The sequence below is a fragment of the Nothoprocta perdicaria genome, unplaced genomic scaffold (assembly GCF_003342845.1).
Source record: "Nothoprocta perdicaria isolate Ctin4 unplaced genomic scaffold, notPer1 scaffold_599, whole genome shotgun sequence".
In the NCBI taxonomy this organism is placed as follows: Eukaryota; Metazoa; Chordata; class Aves; order Tinamiformes; family Tinamidae; genus Nothoprocta; species Nothoprocta perdicaria.
In genome coordinates, this window is record NW_020455864.1 from 21791 (window position 1) to 43580 (window position 21790).

A 21790-nucleotide genomic window follows, 5' to 3' on the forward strand; every position below is an offset into this window, starting at 1 on the left:
AAGTTACTTGGGACAGAACTTAAGCATTTCGATTTCCTGTTGGTCTCTCAATACCACAGGTAAATATATTCATATCATTACCTAAATAAATTATTACAATAGATAACCAATCAGGTGAAAAAAATCTAATGAATGCCTCTGCAAATAATAGGCCCTATTTGGTTCTCATCTTCTATATCTATAGCAGTCTCAGCAGTCTGGATTCATATAGAAAAACAATGGTTGCTAAAATGATTTGAATATTTGTTTATTCTAGTACAAGGTTTTGTACCAGAGCAAAAGGAGTATTTACATGTATTTTGATCTGTTAATTTTTCTCAAGGAAATAGCAGAGGATTGTGTTCATCTAGCAAATATATCATTCCAAGGAAATTCTAGCTGCATTCGTTTATTTAGTGATTGCACAATGCACATTGTTGACCATTTTATGAAAATAAGAGCCTCTCAGTATCACAGTCTTACTGGCAAGAATGTCTAAGGAAATTTACTGTATGAGTATTTGGGAATTATTACTTAAAAGTATATTTGAATGCACCCTGCCAGACCTATATCCTTCTGCCAGTCCATATATGCAATTCTCATTAAAATCAATTTATATAAACTAGAATTTGACTCACGATAAAGTGTCAGGCACAGAATGCTTGTGCAAATAGCATGGGATTAGGTCAATATCTTGTAATTACCCAGAATATATGAAATAGAGTGTGACTGAAACAAAGAATGGACTTGGTGGACTTTGTCTAACTTCTTTTCATTTTTTGAAACAATTTATCAGCTTAGCATTCCATAGTACAATAAGCTTTCTTATTCAAGGATGTTGTTGACTGACATTGCATAACTCCAAATGTAAGCTTACATTCTGACTGTTGCATTTTGTGCTTATTTTATGAAATATAAAGTAACTGTAAATTACATTTGCACTTGTCAATGTTTTGAAAATGAAACACCAGATAAATTATATGAATGAGACTAAGTTTGCAAGCTTGTATTCATGCAAGTAGTCGTTATGTGAGTGGTCCCATTGGCTTAATGAGACTACTCCTATTAATAAAAACTGTCAAGATCAGCCCTGATGCATACAATACTGTCAGGAGGGAAAAAAAAAAACAACAGAAAATGATGGACAGCATGCATCAGGTAATTTGCTAGTCCCTTCTCACACTCAAAAACAAAAATTTATATAAATACAATATATATTAACTGTCTACAGTTAGTTTCTGTAAATCATTGTCACAGAGTATCACAGAATTTCCTTCTATTCTAATTTTGAAAGATACAAATGATATTGAAACAGCAACATTTTAAGAGAAGAATAAAGGTTACTTCTTCTTTGATCTTAAAGATTACCTTCCAACTGTAGTTACATACAGTGACTTGAGGCAATATTAAATCTAATTAGTCTAGTTGATATATAGACATTAAATAATGAAATAAAATATTTAATGAAATAAAAAATATAATCTCAGCTAAAAGTACAAAGAACTGTCATCTAAGTGCAAAATATTTTTTGCACTGGTGATGCAAAACAATGAGCCAAAATTTTAAAATGAATTAATAGATCTAAATAGACTATTTTTTATTCTCCCCATAAAAAAAAAAGAGAAATGAATGAGTCCTTACTTATCTGATGGATACAGCAAACAGCCAGCAGGAAAGTCCATTCTGGTACCCGTATCCCCCTACCAAACCCCATTTTGAGTGGAGTCTGGCAAAAGGATGCCGGGTCGAAGGCTGGTCAGGAGGAGTAGTTCACCTGTGCTCTCTCAGTCTTATATAGTAGGTGACTTTGGCGTCACTCCCAGATTGATTCAGAGAGCCTAGAAAGGTGGGGTTTGGGGGATTTTAGTGGATGAAGAGGTAAACAAAGGATGCTCTTGCTTCCTCAGTAACTGGCCAATGGTATTTGCATTTTGGGAGGAGTAAATACATATACGTATGTATACTTTTTTAAAGGTTCAGTCTAATAATGAAACATAATTTGATTGGAAATAAAACACTGCTCCTCCTCCACTGACAAAAGGACTAACAACAGTTAGTTGGAACAAATTGAATTTGGTGTTGCTTTGCAGTCTTGGAGGTAGCATGCAAGTAACTATTCAAAGCTTTTCAATACTGGAAGTGATGCCAGGCACTTCCCTGGCAACCTTTTCCTCCCTTCCACCTCCCATCCGGGATTTCTTAAAACTGATGAGTGGTGGAGTGCTTCATGATGTGTGGGGATACAGCAATAGGAAGTCATTCTTTGCCTCTTGGTGCAGCTAAACTCTTTGTAAAAAGAACAGATTAATACCATTTATGGTATTAGTATACTATATATACCAAATATCATTTAGTCGCACTGAGTGCATGCTCTGAAAACATGCAACAGCTGCGCGGGACACTAACAAGCATTGGGTACTTTTCTGATGAACATTAATTCAGCTTTAACCAGATTGTATTCTACATTTATTAGATATGAGCCCAAACCTTGTGTTCTTCCTCAAAATCTGATTTTGCCTTCTGACAGAAAGTATCAGGAGTAATTTCTGACAAGTCAACCAGCCTCACATCAACCAGCTTGGTGGGAGAGAAAAGCTGGACTGCTAATGACCTCCAGTGACCATGATCGTATTATTTGAGCATCATCCCTGGTAACTCTACTCATATCAGTTGAGTCACGAGGACTACAAATTGGAGAAACATGGAATGAATAAGGTATATAAGGCTTGCCAGTAAATGTGTTTAATATATTCTTTTGCGGGGGGAAAGTTAGCTTTCTCTCATTTTAGGGGGTTAGCACTTCAAAAGTTAAATGAATGTATACATCATAAAACATAGCCAGGGTTTCTACTTCCTGTCTCTTTATCCTTCCTTTTTAGGTTGATATCAAAGGATATGCAGGATGAGGTGATCCATACAGAAATAGGTGAAGGAGACATTTAAGTGTCCTGTGATCATAGCTGGATGATTCACTTGGGCTCTTATCAAAATTCTAGCCTGCTATTATAAATTGAAAAATATTTTCCTAAAAGCACAGTAGACTATAACAGCATATTCAGTTCAGGTGTTCCTCAATGAACTGTGTCAATCTTTTCCAGTCCATTTACTGCTCATATTTCCACTTTTGCTCAAAACTGAATATATAGATCTTCCCTCAATATTACAAAAGAAACTAAAAAGAGTGCCTTTCTTGAGTACTGAGTTCTGGACTTAAACTTTTGGATTGAACTCAGTGGTAGCTTAATGTGGCAAGGTTAGGATACTTATGTCAACATGTTAGGCTGCTATAGCACAGAACATGATCCCTATCAAAATATCCAGGATGTTTAATGAAGTTACATCTTCAGAATCAGCAGTAAGCTGTTTACACACCCTAGATTTATATCTTCACGGTTCAGAAAACCAGCAGAAAAGAAAAGACTGGATTTCCTGCCCATAGAATGTTGTTTTATTCTGTGCCAGTACTCGTAATGAATGTAAATTCATCTGTACATAAAAAAAGCAAATGATACCTTGTTTACGTGACCAGTTAGATGTTTTAAATAAATATATACTAACCTCACTTAAGCAATTAGAGGAGCTATGCAACAAGCTAGGCCTTCGGCTACTACTGCACACATGCCTATAGCAGAGGGCTACACATAATGCTCAGAAGCGGCACGACTTTTCTTCACCACACCTGGTGTCCCCTGCAATGGATGCTTTTCTTTTTAATTATGAAGTTACCACAGTAAAGCAGACTCAGCAAACACTTAAGAAAGTAGAGAATTACAGGCATTAGACATCTGTTGGAGCAAAGCCAAAAATGCAGAAAATCATGAGAAAAATTTAAGTATAGCATTCATGAGCAGAAGATTTTATTTAAAGACATGGAAGTGGGTGGCATTCAAGGAAGACATTTCTAGGGGTGGTTTAGGACCTTGTATTTCATAGGATAATACTGGTAGCATTGAGTGGCATTAGAAGTCAGTGTAGTGTAAAAAGTGGTGATTGTCATGTCTTTGCAGCACAAAGATAAAAATGTGCATGAAAACACAGGGTAGAGGCCATGTTATACATTGTCCTGTGTCTCATGCATTATCCTCTTTTTATATTTATTTTGCCCATGTATAGCCCATCATCTCAGCAAGGCAGAGAAAGATTAAAAAGAGTTAAAAGCAGAAAAAAAAAAGAAAAAAACTACAAAGAAGCAATGCTGCTTGCTTCTTAAGGACATGTACAAGTCCTTGCTTTCCATCTCAGTTACATCTCAACTTTGCACAAGGGAGATAACAGATCAGAATTCTCTTCTGTTTTTTTAAAACACTTGGAAAGAATTTCTTTTCTCCTACATGCTATAACAGAATGAGAGACTAGTGTTAAAGGGAAGAATTTTCTGAGAGGGAAATTAGTGGTCTCAATACTTAGCTGAGGAAGATGAAAGTTTCGGCACTTTGGGTGAAATCAAAATCATTTTTTCTTTTCATCTGTTTCTTTCACTGGAATTACTGCAAAGCAGTGGGCTGGCCTTAAGCACTAATTTTTTTCTTAGGCAATTTTTAGTCTTTGCTGGTCATAATTACTTGAGAGTAGAGCAATACATATCATCCCTGAAAATGCTACCTCACCATTTAAAAGTGATCTGTGCTGCACAGATGTTGTTAAAGTTGTCCCAGTTGTCTTTGTAGGTGTTCTTCCAAAGATGTTGCTCATCTATTTTACTCATAAATTCATCTAATCTGTAGTCACTATGATTGCTACTGCATAGACTCCAAAGAGCAGTAACATTCAAGTGGTGCTCCAGCATTCTGATTATCCAGTCTTTCTCTTCCTCCCTTTCCACCACAGGGAGTGAGTGAACAATTGATAATAGCAAAACAGGTATAGAAGAAACTTGAGTTACTCCATAAGATGTCCTATTAAATTAAAAAAATTATCAGCCTGTGAGAGCTGATTGATTGCTGAGGAAACCACATCTTACCTCAACATAAGATTAATGTAAAAAAAAGAGTGTACATTAGTAACAGGCATGATTGCTCCAAGCGAAAGGAAGCAAATGGAAAAACTGGCAATCTTGCAGATATTATGATGAGAAGAACCTACCTCAGGCAAGAAGGAGCAAGCTCACTTTTCCATTTTTACAAGGAGAAAGAAATCCCAGAAGCAAGTTTTAAAATGTTTTAGTAACAGAAACTTAATCACCTGTCTTTGTTAATGTATGCCATGCAAATACTATGGGTCCATACTTAGGGTATTCAGGGGCATTGAAAAAAAAACACTTCTGTCTGTGCAAAGAAATGTTTGGCGAGGTACTGAAAACATTTGCATTCAATTGTTTTTCTCAATTTATAATGCTTTGTGAAATGCAGTTTTACCCTGATGGTTCAATGTCAAATAACATGGAAATTAACTTTGTTTAGATCTACAGACTTGGTATAAACTAGCCTATTTTATAGAAGGTTAATGGACATGAATTATATCTCCATTAGAAGAAGAAAGAGCTGGCTAAGGATCTAGCCTACACTTTTCTGATTCTTATATTTTGATCTCACATTGAAAACCTGTACTAGACGACTGTTAACCAGCAGTAGCTCTTATAACATAAGTTTAGTATTTTTTGATCCATATTTCTGACAATGGACATAATCTTTGTAACTGTACCTTTTCTTCTAGACTTCTTACGAAGAACAAGAAATAAAATGAGAAGCTGATGATGACTTTCTGTAAAAGTTCAAATTTCACTTAAAATGTCAATATCATAAAACCTATAAATGCCATCACTAAAACCTGAAAATAGATCATGCAACACAAAGGTGGCAAAAGTGAGCACTCAAATAAGAAAGTGGTAATATTATGGCTACTGATGAAACCAGCATTCAGCTTTCTTCTGTGTTCAGATTCAGCTCTAGTGTTGAAAATTGTTGCCTCCTCACAAACATGACAAAACAGGGATATCTGGGACCTCAATAACGTTGCTTTTCACCTGTGAAGGCCTTAGTTATTACGTGGACTGGGAAAAGGAGTGAATAGCTGAATGGAGTAAAAGAAGAGAACATTGTGGCAGGAGAAGAAAGGAAAGTGACAATCAGGTGCAGTAATTAACATCAAATGAATTGGTATTAACTTAAGCAGAAGATGGGACACATCCTTCTCACTTGGCTCTTATCAGACCTAGTTGCTTTCTTCAGCTTGTCCTGCTCACACCTTATTTTCACTATTCTCTACTAGGGTAATTCTTTCCTTTCATCAATCCACAGCTGAATCATTAGCATTTGTGCTTCTCAGCCCTGCCCAAGCACTCATGCTTGCTCTCCACCCTTTTTTAACTAGCCGGTTGACTTCCTAAGGGGAGTAAATATATGCACTGCTATTGTGGAAGAATATGGTGGATACCCTCTCTGGTCATATATATCCTTGCTGGTTCCTGGACTAGATGATGCAGACTTTTGCCTGGTTAGTATAACACCACACTACTGGAGAACACTTGGAGAAGTTTATTCATGTAAAAAAATCTGTGTGCAGCCTCATGGTGAAAAGCATTTTGGGGAGAATGTTAAAATCTTAGAATGAATGCTATTTAGGTTGCATATTGTTTATGTTTCTTACCATTCTATTGTCTGTTGTAGTAGTACTAACAGACCCCAAATGAGCTTTAAATCTGCTTATGCAAGGTATTATAGAAAATAAAATTCTTAATGTGGAGGTTAGATCATCCCCTTCGGAAACAAACAAGAACCGAACCTAGCCAAGTGTAGAATAACGTGGCAGATTTGGCCATGACAGTAGTCGTACCTTCTTAACTGCAGAATGCGACCTTACTGCATATGATATGATATTTTGTAAAGGTATCTTTCTCTTTTGTTGCTTATGTTTTAAAGGCTTTAGTAGAAGAGTCAACATTTTTGTATATATTGGAATTTTGAAATACTGACAGACACGGAAGAGCTTCGCTCCCATGCTGCTCACCTTAACAAAGAGGAAAGAAAGATGCATGTAAAATAGATGAAACTCACGCACGATGCCTTCATAGCAATGGCTTCCTTTGCATTTCAAATTGAAGCAGCAAAATATACTCATTCCCCTTGTGTTTTTCAGACTTAGTAAGTCCTTCTGGTCAAGTCTCATAATGTTGCATTCAGTAACCAGCTTTTTGCTTTGTTGCAGGAGTTCTTCTCACGTGTATTGCCTATTTCGTTTCTATATCGTTAATACCTATCCAAATTGAGCTCAAAAACTTTTTTTCTCTTCGTGACTCTTATTCTTGGGTTTTAATACTACGAGTATTCAGTTGTACTGTCTGAATCTTTTTCTCAATCTATTCCCCGTCTTTCAAAAACATTTTGATAAGCTTTTAATGGCTGCCAGAAAGCTGCAATGCCTTGTCTTGGTATTTTAGGTTTTTGGTTTTGGGGTACTGTTTTTTTTCAGTTGAGAAAATGTATACGTGTGAGTGGTTCACGCATGAATTTCGCTGAGCTAAAAGCATAGCCTATCCATTTTATGTTGCTGCCTCTTTATTTTGTGGAGTGTTGATACCACATATGAGCAAAAGATTCTGATTCATGGATGGTGATATGGTCTCTCTTCCCTTTGTCTTTCTTCTCAGTAAGCTTTGGCATATTTGTTTCTCTTGACTCAGTAATTGCATGTAACTCTTGATATGTTTCATTTCCATATTTTTTTTCCAAATAAGTTTTCATTGGCACTTGTTTTTCTGCTTCAGAATTTACTGTTGAACATGTTTTTTACATTTTTCCTTGCTTGTACTGTGAGGAAGCTATTTGATGATTCATTTCTGCATCCACTCCACCAAAAACTGATCAGATTGGAGTGTGCTTATTAGTGCTGCACATACCCACAACTTATGACAGAATAAGTTTACCACAGTACTGAAAGGTAACTTGGCGTTCAGCTTCAAAACTGTATGCAGGGACTAGGCTTTCAGTCTGACTCCTGTCCATAGCACTGACCGAGTTTATAAGCTCCTTATGGGATATGAAGGGTGCAACAGAGTCCTTCTTTGGGGATGTTTGACCAATGTGCGCGTCCACAGTGTTGTTCCTCTGTAATACCTTTTTCTACTCTCTTAAGAAGGGCTTTGACAGTACTTCAAACTCACCTAAGGGAGTGCTGCTGTGATTTCTTCTACTCCTGCTCTGGTCACATGTATAAATCTTCTCCCTTGCTCCAGCCTTAGCATTCCTATGGCCTTCATAGAGAACCTGAGTGAACCACCTGGCTCCAAATTTTGGTTGCACTTTTGAGTAAGGTTTTCTATTATGACTTCAATTATTTTCTGAATTTTGACAGCCATAGCAATAATTTTGTGTGGTTTGCCAATGCAGCAATCTATTCTTCCAAATTCTTCAGTATTCTTCAATACACACGCTGAAAATACATGGTTTGTAGATGACATATTTGTGGTTTGAAAGGTCTTTTTTTTTTTTTTTTTTTTTTTTTTTTTTTTTTTTTTTTTTGAGATCTTCTGGGATTTCATCATTTTATCCAGTCCTTTCAATCTTCTCTTAGCAAACCTAGATGCTGCTGGAGAACCTGTAAGCATTTTTATCTTCCAAATACTGCATTCATCTTGCTATTCAATATTGCATTCAATTTACCATTGTATTCATTTTGAACACAGTCATGGCAATCTTTAGGGATGCTGTTATGTAATGACATGTACAGTTAGATTATTATCAGATGTACCTTAAAATGCAAAGGCTATTCTGTACTTAATCATAGAGCATGCTTTATATAGATTGTGGACAATCCAGTGAGTTTTTCATTTTGAAATACTTTGTTTCTAACAGAAGCAATACCTTGTATGTATCAAGATGAAACACAAGTAGAAGCAGGGCTTTGGAAGAGAGTTTCCAGTTTGACCACTCATAAAACAACTGAATAAGCTCATTCTGTATATTACAGATATTAATGTACATGAGAAGCCTTCTGACCCTAGAATTATTTGCTAGAATATCTGTGGCTCAAAACCATATAAAAGCTGTGAATGGAACAAAATATTTGGGACATTATATTTTGAAACCAAGGAGAGCAGAATACAATGTTAGGAAACTCCTGTGATCGCCCTTTTCAACTGTTAATCAATCAATAATTTAGCTAATATTTGCTCATAACAGAAAGGAGTGCAGGTGCATTTATGCATGTAATTCAGTGAGTTTTACACTAGAACTTATTAAATCAAATCATCTTCCTGAATCTTTTGTGTTGTAGTTCAAGGGTCTTTGGTATTAATGGGAAGTTGTTTCTGTGGGTTTAGAGGCAAGAATAATTTCTAAACTCATTTAGTGAAGAAAGTTTTGAGAGAAAAACTGTCTATGGATACTTTTTCTATGGTCCAGAGATCCAGATAATAAAATGGATGACAAAAAATGTATGCAAATAAGTACTCTTCTGAAAATGCTAATTTGTTAAATTTAATAATTTGCACTTCTATTTGTAGTGATTAGCCTTAAATTCTTACCAAACTGGGAAGAATAGGGAGTATCTATGTAGAATATTATTCAATTCCCACAGAAATCAATGGAGAGACTTTTGTGGAAGCTGATAGAAATTCAGTCAGTCTTTCAATAATGCGTACCTGGGTGACATACCTGGTTAGAGTGCATACCTGGGAAGGATATAATCATATCCTTTTACAGACTAGCTTGCTAAATGGGGAAAACTTTTCCCCTGTCCCCAGGCAAGGTATTGTGTAGAGTCCTGAAAACTGAATGACTAGTATCTGCTAGTGTAAATTCTTATCTTGGACCATCAATTACATTTTGGCTAGAAAAAGACTGACTCCAATTTTCATTTGTTCCTGAATTGTTCTTATTATACATAACTTGTTTCCAATTGCTTATGTCTTCGTCCAGATTTTTGTCATTTAGCTGATGTTCTACAGACTTCTAATTATTTTCTGAAAGAAGAGGGAAATGCTTCAACTGAAATGATCCAGCTGTTCAGAGTGAGACAAAAGAGTAATAGCTTAATTCATTGTTTAACATGTCAACATGTTGCAGCATAGAAGAATTCAGGAGGATTTTCTTTCTGTTCAGAATGCGTATCTTGGCAATTATACTTGCAAAGCAAAACACTGCTTCTCTGGGAAACATTGGAATTCAAGTTTTGCATGTTACTTCTGGTGCTGTACTAGGGTTTTTTGAGCTCAAAGAGATCTTGGATTTTTCTATTGTGTGTTTAAAGCATTTAATGGATGCCAAGTCAAACTTTCAACCTCTCAGTAATTCAGCAGGGGCAAAAAAAAAGGGGGTGGGGGTGATGGGAAACAGAATCAAACTTTTCTGGGAAATATTTGTTTGTTTTGCTAATGTGTCAGTTTCTTTTTCTTTATGTAAAATGAGGACAGCAGGTAAGTGGCTGCTGATTTTACCCCGAGATGGACTTTCATGCTTAACGAGGACCACAGTACATCAGAAAAGATGCCTGTCTAAGAAAATACTTTGTTGGTGGTAGTAACTAAAGGTGGCTGTCTAGGGAAGAGCTGAGCAAGCACAAAGTGATAAATCCATTCAGAATTATGAAGTGATAATTATCCTTCCAGATTCCACAAAATTGTGATTCAGGGAATCCTGAGGTAGTGCCTTTGGGTTGACCATCTCTAGAGCTTTCTGTTGCTGTTAATATATTTAATTTAAAAGGACATATGGATAATGGTTAGAGTCACCTCTGAGGAAAAGCAAACTCAAATCTGAATTAGAAGTCCTAACAGACTGAACAATTTCCTGTCCTTAAGACTTTTGATGGCTGTTCAGCTGTTGCGAGCAGATGAGTATCCTCTTTACTGCTCTTTATTTTTTCTCCTTTAGCTGTAGCTGCTGCCATCAGCACAGGTCTGTGAAGGTGACACTTCACCTTACAAAAGACAAGGCAGACAGAAAGTAGAGCACTGCTTCAGAAAGAGGGGAAAGGGAGAGAGTGAGATTTGCTGATCATGAATGGAGAATACATAGGAAGAATAAATGATGAGACAGAGTGTAGAGGAGTGCTAGAGGAAAATAGGTATGGATGAATGAGAAACTGAGGATGAGTGTGAGGTAGTGAGAAAATGAATCCTGCAAGTCAACTAAAAGAAACTCAGATAAAGATACTGGCTAACCATTGTGACTGAAAGAGTTAAACATCTTTTTGCAAATAATTTCTTTCAATACTGCTCTGGGCAAGCATGGAGAGGACGTCATGGTACTGAATTTTATTTGTCTTGGAGGTGGTGTGCGGACATCCTTGTAGCTTGGAGTCTCCTTTAAATGACATTGCTTGCTGGTAGTTTAAGAAAAGGCTCTGTCCCTAGTTAGTTTTGATTTCCCCTCGTCTTGTTTGATGGCAATTGTCCTTTGCACAAACACTCTAATTAGTGTCCTAGAATTAGCAGCTCAGGGTTCCCTGCTACTACATAAGTAACTAGCAAAATGACAGTTCCAGGTAGTTGTCTCTTCCCTTTAAGCTTTATAAATGTCATATGTAACTTTAGATGCCTATTACTGTTCTCCTTCTCCTCTCTTCCGTATCTTTTTATTACCTTTTATCAGAAGAATTCTTACATTTAATGTTTGTATAACACAGCAGGCCCTAATGCCATTCTCATACCAACGCTACCATGGCATAATAAATATTTGGATAAATAATATTGGGACAATGCAGAGAGATGAAAGCAAAATTAAACTCTAATCTAGTTCAGCAGAGTGTGTATGTATGTGTTTTGAAGGAAAAAAAAGATTCAGGGCATAGCATATTATAACACTTAGCACAGAAAAGTCCTGATCTGTGTGAATAGGATTCCTAGCTATTAGAGAGATGAAAATGCCAAAAGTGTTAACTATGAGATGCATATGTGCCTAAACAAACTTTGTGAATAGGTATGCAAAACGGAGTTGGCGTGATGTGTAATTTGACTGCAGACCAAAGTAATCACATTTGCGTTTTTGCATGGCTACTGGTAAGTTTACAGTCTAACAAATTCTTATGACCTTTACTGAGCACCTACAAGCTACAGACAATATCTGAGGCAAAAATAATCTTACAAACAAACCTCTCAGAACTCCTAGTCCTTATCCTCTGTTTCTGTATCCTTCACACGGTTTCTGAACGATCCCCATTACTTGCATTGTGATTGTTTCATCAGAGAGCACGCTTTTTATGAGGATTTACGTTAGCTACCAGTGATTGCTTTACAAGTCCCCAATCTGTCAGCATGGGCATTGTGCTGGGGCACAGCCAACACCACACCTCAAGGACATTTCTAGGCACAGGGCTGAATGTGATACAACTCATCCACAATGGCAGTCTCTGTCTGACTGTTTGCTCTGTATGGATTCAGTTTGTGTGACGCCTGTTAAATATCTAAACCTTTGTGAAAATGAATAGGAGATTTATTAGCAGGGATAAAATGACGAATAGTCTCAACCTTTGCAGAATTCAAGAGCAAAGCAGTTTTTCCTGTTAAGATGATCCACTACTAACAACTAATGATGTCACAAGCATGGGTGGAGGATCCTGAAACAGGCTGCTGAGAAATCAGATTCAGTAGAATAAGCAACCATCCCATTCAACCCCAACCACTCCACTGTTAATGCCAGAAGGAGTAAATTCCTCCACTGGGAATAGGCCCTCAAGTGGCCAGAAACCCTACTAGCGTGGGCTTACAGATTAAATACTGGTTGCTTTTGTTAGCATTGGTCTAGATAGCTTGTTGCATATATGTGTCTTACTTGTAGTGCAGAGGACATAAAATGTAAAACTACAGTACAACTTAAATGATAAGAGAAAAAAAACTTGACTTACTAAAGCTAGTGGAAGTGAATCCTGCAAGTCTCTTTAACATCTACCAATATAAATGTATTTATATTAGCAGTAGTAGCACTATCGCTTATTTAGTGTCTGTAAAGCTATGCGAAGGAAGTAAGCCTTTAAACTTGTTGCTAAAGTAGTGGAGAACGATTCTGTAAGGGTTGTTGATTCTGAACTTCTGCAAAGGTTTTCTCAAAGCTGATGGGGAGGCGAACCACACATCCAGTCTTCCTGGTTTCACCTGAATGGGCTAGAAGAGAAGGATTTGGATGTTTTTTCTTTTTCTTTTCTTTTCTTTTTTTTTTTTTTTTTTAAGATTATTGAAGGGTTTGTCTGCCAAAAAGCTTGCCTAATTTTTATAATTATACTGGCCAAGCCAATAAAACATATAATCTCTACCTAGAAACCTTATGCTGCCTATGACCTTCAGCTGAAGCAGATAAGATTAGATAGATTTCAGAGACGTAATGGTAAAAGTAGCTCTAGATTGATTACTGGAAATAAGAGTGTGGGGGGAGTGGTTGATAACGCAGACATAAAGCAATAAGAAGTCTACATTCTCTCTGTAGATCCTTCTACGCTTGGGGAGTTCCTTGTGTATTAACCACAGAAAGCTTTTCTAACACGAAGGTTTATATATTGCTGCAGATTGCCTAATACTGCTGAAGTATCTGAATTGCATCTTAGATTGCATAGAACTTCCAGGGAGAAAGGAGCAAAACAATCTGCTGCCTCAAGCAAACCACTTTTAAAATTTATATTTTAAAATATGAAAATTACATTTGACAGAACAATGGTCTTATGTGTGCGTGCTGGTAGGTGTATAAAGTAAATGCATAGCTATGAAGCTTTATATATGGATTTGAAAGCAGCTGATTCATGGATACTCATAATACAGTTTCAGCATCTCCCGATAAGTGAAAGCTTACGAGTTTTATTGAAAATAAACACCTGTAATTATTTTTTAGAAAATAGTTTAAAATATATATTTAGAATATTTTTTACTAAAATAATGCATGTCAGTATACACAATTAGAGAGCTGTTGGCTCATTTCATGTGACAGAAGAAATGCAGTACAACCATCAGCACAAATATGTTTAAAGCTAAGCAGCACAACGGATATGAAATAAAGAATATGTAATGAGATGAGAAGGCAACAAGAAATTTAAGTGAAGACTGAACTTGAGCATTAATAAGACAGTAAATTGCCCGTGGAATGAAAAGGATAGAGAAAATAATAAAGCGAACACCTTCAAGGAGCAGTTAGGGATATTTTCCGCCTTCCTCTCTTCTCCTGCTTGAATCCTCAATCAACTATATTCTTACCTTACTGTCCTGGGTTTGCCTGCACACTGCCAAGGCGTCATGGGTCAGAAAGGCACAATGTTGGATGTCACTCAAGGGTCCATCTATAAGGAATAACAGGGAGTTTAGGATGAGCCTACAGGCAAAGCATATGGGCTGGGACTGTGGGGCAAACCTCCAGGTACCACCTCATAAAGAGCAGGGCCTGACAAAAGGTTTAAAACAAGAAAAAAAAAGTAAAGAAAATGGAAAAAAAAATGAAAAGAAAAAAAGGGGGGGCAGGGAAGGAAGCAGAAGAAGAAAGGGGGGGGTAAGGTTTAGACAAAAAGAGAGGGGGGGGAAAAAAAGGCAAACCCCAAAATCTGCTCGATTTGGTATTGCTGAGTGCTGTGGGAGCAGATCCCTGAGCAGCTACTTGGTGGTAGAGGGAGGGAATGATACAGCACTAAACTGCTGCAGGATCCTTCCCACTACAACCACGCGCTCCTCCTTTTCTCCCATCCCTCCAAAAAGTAGGAGAGCGGGGGAATATTTCCCTTTTAAAAATTTTCGTTCTAGATTAGCAGCCCTAAGGTCTGGGCAAACACAAAATGGTGGCATGTCGTTACAGAGCATGCGGCCGTTAGGGCGCGGCAGGGCGTGGGAGGTGCCGTGTGCAGCCAGCTCCTCACAAGCCTGCTGCCATTTTCTTGCAGCACCATTGCAGTGTGCAACAGCAGCGAGCACGCTTTAAGGTGGAAGATCTCCAAAGACAGTGGAGAAAATGGGAGAAGAAAATGGGGAAAAAAAGGAGAGAAAGGTTAAAAAGGTATTATAAAAGAAGGTAGATTTAAAAAAACAAAAAGAGAGAAAAAAAGAAGTGAAGTGATAAAAAGGTAAAAAAAGGGGGGGGAGGGAGGGGAAGGCGATGAAAGAGAAAATAGAGGAAATTAAGAAAAATGAATAAATGGTAAAAATGTGGAAAATGGTGAAAAAGTGGGGAAAAGAAAAATGGCAGAAAAAGAGGAAAAAAACAGAAAATGGAAAAAAATGAAAATAATGGGAATGATGATGAGAAAAGACAAGGAAAAGAAAACAATGGAAAAGATGGAGAGCACTGGGGAACAAAGTAGGAGAAAATTAAAGAAAAAATAATAGAATAATCAATGAAAAGAATGATGAAGAAAAAATGAGACTGAGAAATTAGGGAAAAACAAACACTGAAAAAAACACCAAAGATTAAAAAAGAAAAAATGGAAAAAATGGAAAAAAAAAAGAGGAAAAATATGAAAAAAGGAAAAAAGTAAAAAAAAATAATAAAACCTAATACAAAATACATATTAATCTTTTTCATATTTCTTCTTTTTTTTGTTAACAAAAATGTAAAAGCAAATAGAATAAAAAGGGGGAAGCACAATGGAAAAAAATGGAATATAATGGAAAGATAAAAAAACAAGGAGAACTAAAAAGCACTGATAAATGAATGAAAAGGAAGAATGAAAAATGGAAAAAAAAAATTAAAAAATGAACATGGTATAGAAAAAGAATGGAAGAAATAATAGTAAAAACAATTTACAAATGCAAAAATAGAGGAAAATGAAATAATTGAAAGGTGGAAAATGGAAAGAAAAATGGATAAATGGAAAATACTGAAAAGGGGAGAAAATAGAAAAGAGAAAATGGAACAACAAAAATTGAATGTGAGGAAAAATGATTAAAAAAATAAGGAAACGAATGGAAAAATGAAGGAAAGAATGAAAAAAAAGGAAATGAGGTAATAAAGTTAAAAAAAAAGGCAGAGGGGAGGGAAGGGAACATCCGCTTCATTTGGTGTTGCTGAGGGCTACGGTAAGAGGGGCTCAGGTTGCCTTTTGACAGCAAGATGGGACGAACTAGCGCAAAACTGCATTGCAGGTTTTCCCCCACCACATTAGCTGTGTGACCCAACTCCCTGAAAAGGTGGGGGTAGCCTCCAGTGTTTTTATTTTCATTTTTGGTCAGCGTTTTAGAGTGCGTATGAAGAGCAGCCCTCAGGTCTGGGCAAACTCAAAATGGCGGCACGCTTAACTGCCACTGTTGGGGCGGGGAGCAGGGCGTGGCAGGGTGGGGCAGGCGTGGCGCGCAGCCCTGCCCCTCTCAGCCCTGCTGCCCTTTCCCTGCGGCACCCGCTTCAGCCTTGCGCCGTGCTGGCGACAGAGGTTTGAGATGTAAGGCTCTCCAAAGACTTCAAAAAGTACTTTTGCTTTCTACCTCTTAGGAAATATATATATATATATACACACACACACAATTCACAGACATATATAATATATATATTATTGTATTAATACATATATATAAAAATAAATATGTACTATGAAACCTTCAACTAAATTATCCCATCCTGTTTATTCACAATAATTTTAAAAATAGCTGTTGAAGGGCAATGAGGGGAACTCAGTGAAGCTTGCTTCTTTGCTATGCAATGGCCCCTGTGACTAAACCATTTATGGTAAATTGTTTTTAAAGCATTATATTTATTCTCTACTCAATGTATGCTAAGTAACAGCAAGAACACAAAAAAAAACCCCCATACTTTGAAGCAATGTTTTTTTCTGTGGTCAGTTTCCAAACCTTTAGCTTGCCAATGTAGTCTGGCCAGCTTAATCATAAATTACTTGAAGTGAAATTTGAAAAACTAGATTTGCCTGTTAGAAGATGCTCATTTTTTTATTGTAGCTACAGTAAATATATGGAAGCATGTAATCCTAATGTGTGCTCTGTTTAATTCCAGGTGAGCACCACAAGTAGGCCTAACAGAGGAGACCATGCAGTCTTTTAAAGTCCTTCTTGCAGCAGTCAAGTCCCTTAGGGGCTTGTTTATCTTAGGAGGACTTGGAGGAGTTCAAGCATATGCAAGGTTTTGGCCCAGGCTTTGCAAAGTTTAATAAATAAATGTTATTCTTGTGAAAACACACCGATGGCAACAGTGCATTTCACACAAAAAAAGCAAACAGTAGGATCAAGTATTTTCAGAGTGGCACTTTTTAAAATGATGTTCCTTCTACTCTCTCATTTTTCTGGTGGCTCCCTAAGGGACCTCACAGAGTAAAAGTCCCCTCTCTTTTCCAGGGTGCAATTTGGCAGGGACAGTGCTGATTTGATCAGAGCTTGGTCTCTGTCCTGTGGGAGATCCTCTTTTTCTCTCCTGCCCACTGTTGCTGGCACAGAGGTCGTGATGCAGAGGTGGGTAAAAAGTACTCTTCATTTATGTAAAAAGCCGGTTTGTGATTTCTCTGCTAAATGCTTATATGTTGATGGTAAGCTTATTTCAGTGATGTTTTAGTACCTCCAGTTTAATGCACTGAAAATTGTAAGCTTCTCCGTTACTCCTGATCAGCAATTGCTCTGAATTAGCATGCTGCATGTGAAACTTCTGGTTTCTGTTGCCCAGCTAATCAATTTAGACCGAAGTAAAAGGCAAATGGGAGTATGGTATAAGAATTAATCCTATATATCCTTTTGCTGAGCTTTCTATCTGTGTATGTATATACACTTGTGCACCCACACAAAATATATGTATATTGTATAGAGTGTAAATATGTATATACATATATTTAGGCTATATTCTGTTATTGCTTATGTACATATATGTGTATATATGTATGCACACACACAGATATGTATGTACACACATATAGCAGAATAGAAAATTTACAGTGGCTGACAGATACTTTACTTTTAAAAAAGCCTTGAGTACATTTGAAATCTCAGAATGATTTGTGTTGACCTCTGATGCAATCTCAGCTAACATTGAAAGACTGTGTGATGGAATACTTGCCAATAAAACCCTGTCTAGGATTACTGGAGGACAGATTATATTGACCTCTTGCTAAAGAAAAATGTTTTTTTTTTTTTTTAACATGTTTTGGTTAGATCTAGTAGACTGTGACAAATTCTCTACTATGAATTCTATGTAACTGAACTTTGTGACAAGGCATTTAGAACTGACTTACGTATCTTCAGTCAACACAATTATAATGTTCATTTCCTGTAAAATAAGGGATAGATGAATAATGGACCTGAATTTCCATTACAATGAATTCATAATGGGTGAAAGCATTAACAAACAAGCAAGTGATAGAATTATATCAGGTGAAATAATTTCACTCTCCAGAATACTGAGCAACCACCAACTTATAGGAAATGGAAAAACAGTTCTGTTATACTAAAAGGTCACACTGTGTCTCTGATGATGCTTATCACACCTTTTCTGCAGATTTCATATTATCTGCTGTCCTACTTTGCCTGGCGGTTCTTATATTTTGTCTGTGTTGCTCTTGGCAGCTGTGTAACTCAGCAGGTGAAAAGGCTCAGCTTTGGCCCTAAACCTTTCTTATGTTCAGCAAAGTGGAACTGAGAGGTTTCTGATGGCTACTTGCTGAGACAAGGAAGAGCTGCAAAGTCCACAGCTGGTATCCTCCAAAATTTACATGAGTTCCAAATTTGCTTTGGAATCAGGTTCAGTTCAAATACTGTTGTAATCAGTGAAAATGAAAAGCAACCATTGGGATAACCTCACAGTTAAACTGGTGCAAGTAGTAAAGCAATGATTTCAGAATTGGCTGTTAGTCTCATTTAGCTGGCTGACCAAGGCATTTTGCAAGGCTTAGCATATGTGACATCTATAATCTGCTTATGATAAATGCAGTGTTGTTTCGTGGCTCTGTCTTTGACTGCTCTGGGTACTTTTGCTTTAAGAAAAGAGAGGGTGAGGTGGGTGCAAAAGTGTGATTTAAACTGCAAATTTGACTATAACAGCAGAGGATGAGTAAGCTGACAGGTAAGTTCTCCTGTTTTTTAAGATTTCAACCATGTGAATAATAGTAACAACAATCATCGTAACAGTGCAAGTGATTGCTGGTTGCTTATAACTAAGCTATAGGTATAAATGAGAGCTATAATGGATGATAAAAGAAGTCTGAGAGTTGAGAAGATTTCTATGAAATTGAGAGTAAAAAGCAAAAACAAGTCTAGCGATCAGGACTACTGCATTTGAAAAAATGCACTTTCCTTGTTAATTTAGAAATGTTTTACTGTTATAATAGAATTACAATCATATTCTCTCGGGGGGGGGGGRGGGGGAGGGGAAGTTACAATTCACCTAGCTGCAAAATAACTAGTAGAACAAATCTCTTGGAGGGGATGAACATGCCCTGCTTCTAGTTGCGTTTGCTGTTACTAACTATGCCAGCTATTCTCAGTCTTTTATCAATCCTGCTGTCCTAGTGAGTTATAATCACATGAGGTAAGACTAAAGTCAGGTAATGTTGATTACAGTTCCAAGGAAAAGGTGAAAATTGCTTCTTAATGATTAGCAGTGGTATACACTGCAGAGTTCTAGAGTACTGCATAGAAAAGGAGAAAAACCACCACCACCAACAAAATATTGGTCATCCAATAGTTAGGCTATGTAACAGAAGTCCTGAGTGGAGAGAAAGTGTGTGAATGTCAAAAGGATGATCTTTACAGCCAGCATTGAAATTAGACGTCAAACCTTTGAATGCTTATTGCACAGCTGGAATAAATTGTGGACTAAGTGAATGATTTCTTAACTGTGGTTTATTTGTGTTCCAAAGACGATCAGATTGGAAGAAGGAGAAAAAAAAAAAAAGGGGCAATGCTGATAGCTTTCTGGTCATGTCAAACTCTTTCTGTGGATGTATAAGCGAATCTCTCTATTTAGATCAGATTAGATCAGATGCATTTAGATCCAGGAGTTAATTGGAGGCATAATTTATGTCAATGATTTAAAACTAAAACAACAGATATAGTACAGCTCACACTGAGCTCTGTGGAAGAAACCTTTTTGAAATAAATCTTTTCATATATTCTTGTGAACTGTAAGGCTAGAGCCCTCTGGTGTTAACACTGGTGTAATGTACATGAATCATTTGCAATAGTAAAGGGAAGTGTGACCTGCAGAATATTCTGACGTCTGACTATAAGGTGGCCTTTTTTTTTTCCTACTTTATATTTTATTGATTTTAATACTTATCCATGGCTTAGAAAACCAGTAAATTTTATTTATGAGAGATGTAACTGATCTTATTCACCAGAGTTTTTAGAAAAGAGCCATTGATGTCCTCTGGAACAAATTCCCAATTTGTGTCAGCCACATCACAAAGCAAAGTTAATTTCTATGTAAAGGCAAATAAATAGGGAAGCCTGGAAGGCTTATCTAGGCCACCCACTGGTGCTCTTTATTTTTCACTAAGTTCCTGTGCTGCAGCTGCAAGTCCTTCCACTTGCTCTCCCACACCCAAAGTATGTTGTGTCCCCTCTTCTCCTCCTCAGCTGAGAGTTCCCACTTGCTCTTTGCCAGCACTGGTGCTGTGTGTGTAATATGGTTCCTGGTTGCTCTGAAGCAGGGTCTCCAGTCCATCCTTCACTGCAGGTTGTATGCTTTGACTCCTTCTGCTTATGAGGTGTTTTTTTTTCCTGTGCCAGTCAGGTCTGTTGCCTCCTCTCATTCTCCCATGCCTTCTGCTGCGTTATACAACCTTAGCTTGTTTTTGCCTCCCTTCTGCCTCTTGGTCTTCCTATGTGTCAGAGGGTGAATGTCACATTCATTCTTCCTCACTGTGTTAGTCTTTCCTCTCTTACGAAGGTGCCTCAAGCATCTTCTGGCACAGACTTAATGCACACAGAATTTTCTATGAAGGGGAGGAACTGCTGGAATATTGAGATAAAGACTGATAAAGCTGTTGTGGACCAAAGAAGTGCACAGTATTTTTTTTTTTCTATTAATAGACATTTTCTGTTCCCTGCTGCAGAATGCTGCAGAATGAACAGGAGCAGAATTATAACCCTGTTGCCTGGAAAAGCCAGAGAATTTATTGTCCACCATATCAGTCAATTCAGTATCAGTGCTGTATTGGAATGCCTGGTAAGTTTAGGTGGCAAGGAGTCAAGTGAGCAATAAACCATTTGGGACTTCATTGGGAATCAGAAGAAACTAAGAACTGGGACAAAAGGTGTGGTGAAAAGACAGAAAATGAACAGTGAGGCAGCAATCTGGTCAATGGGAAGCTGGGAGGTAGGTCAAATATCTTTTTCAAGCAGAAAGTGGGAGATTAGCAGTGATCCTTGAGGAGAACTTGGTGCTCACCTCTGAGGGAAGGAATCTATGGGGTGGCATAGTCCTGGAAAGAAAGCAGCCGAAGCAGGATATCTGCAGAAACATACATACTTTTGCTTTTACTCCTTGTCCAGACTGGAGGCTAAGAAAAGATCACTATTATTTTTTGTTTCTGTTCCCTGATTTGAGATTTGCATGTTTCAGTAAGCATTAAAATAGGAGACTGCCTGACTTTGAGTACTTTGAATAGTTTCTATCAATTGAATAAAGAACTTCCCGTTAAAAAATAAATAGATAGTCAAAAAAATGCTTATTTACTGACGAGACCCTCTAGTCATTAGCCTCTGAAGAGTTATGAATGGAGTAGCTTTGGTACTAAAACTCTGTAGAGCATTAGGTACCATAGTATAGATTGACCTTTTAACTGGAGGTATTCAGGAATGGCTCCAGTAGAGTGTAAAGTGAGTATTTTATAGGGCCAGGAACTCTCTTGTAACGGATTTGATGAAAAGACAGACGATACAAAAGCTGTAAAATGCTTAAAATTTATTAATCATTTTTTTTCATAATGACCAAAATAAACAATATTCCAAAACAAAATGGAAGAAGAAAATATACCA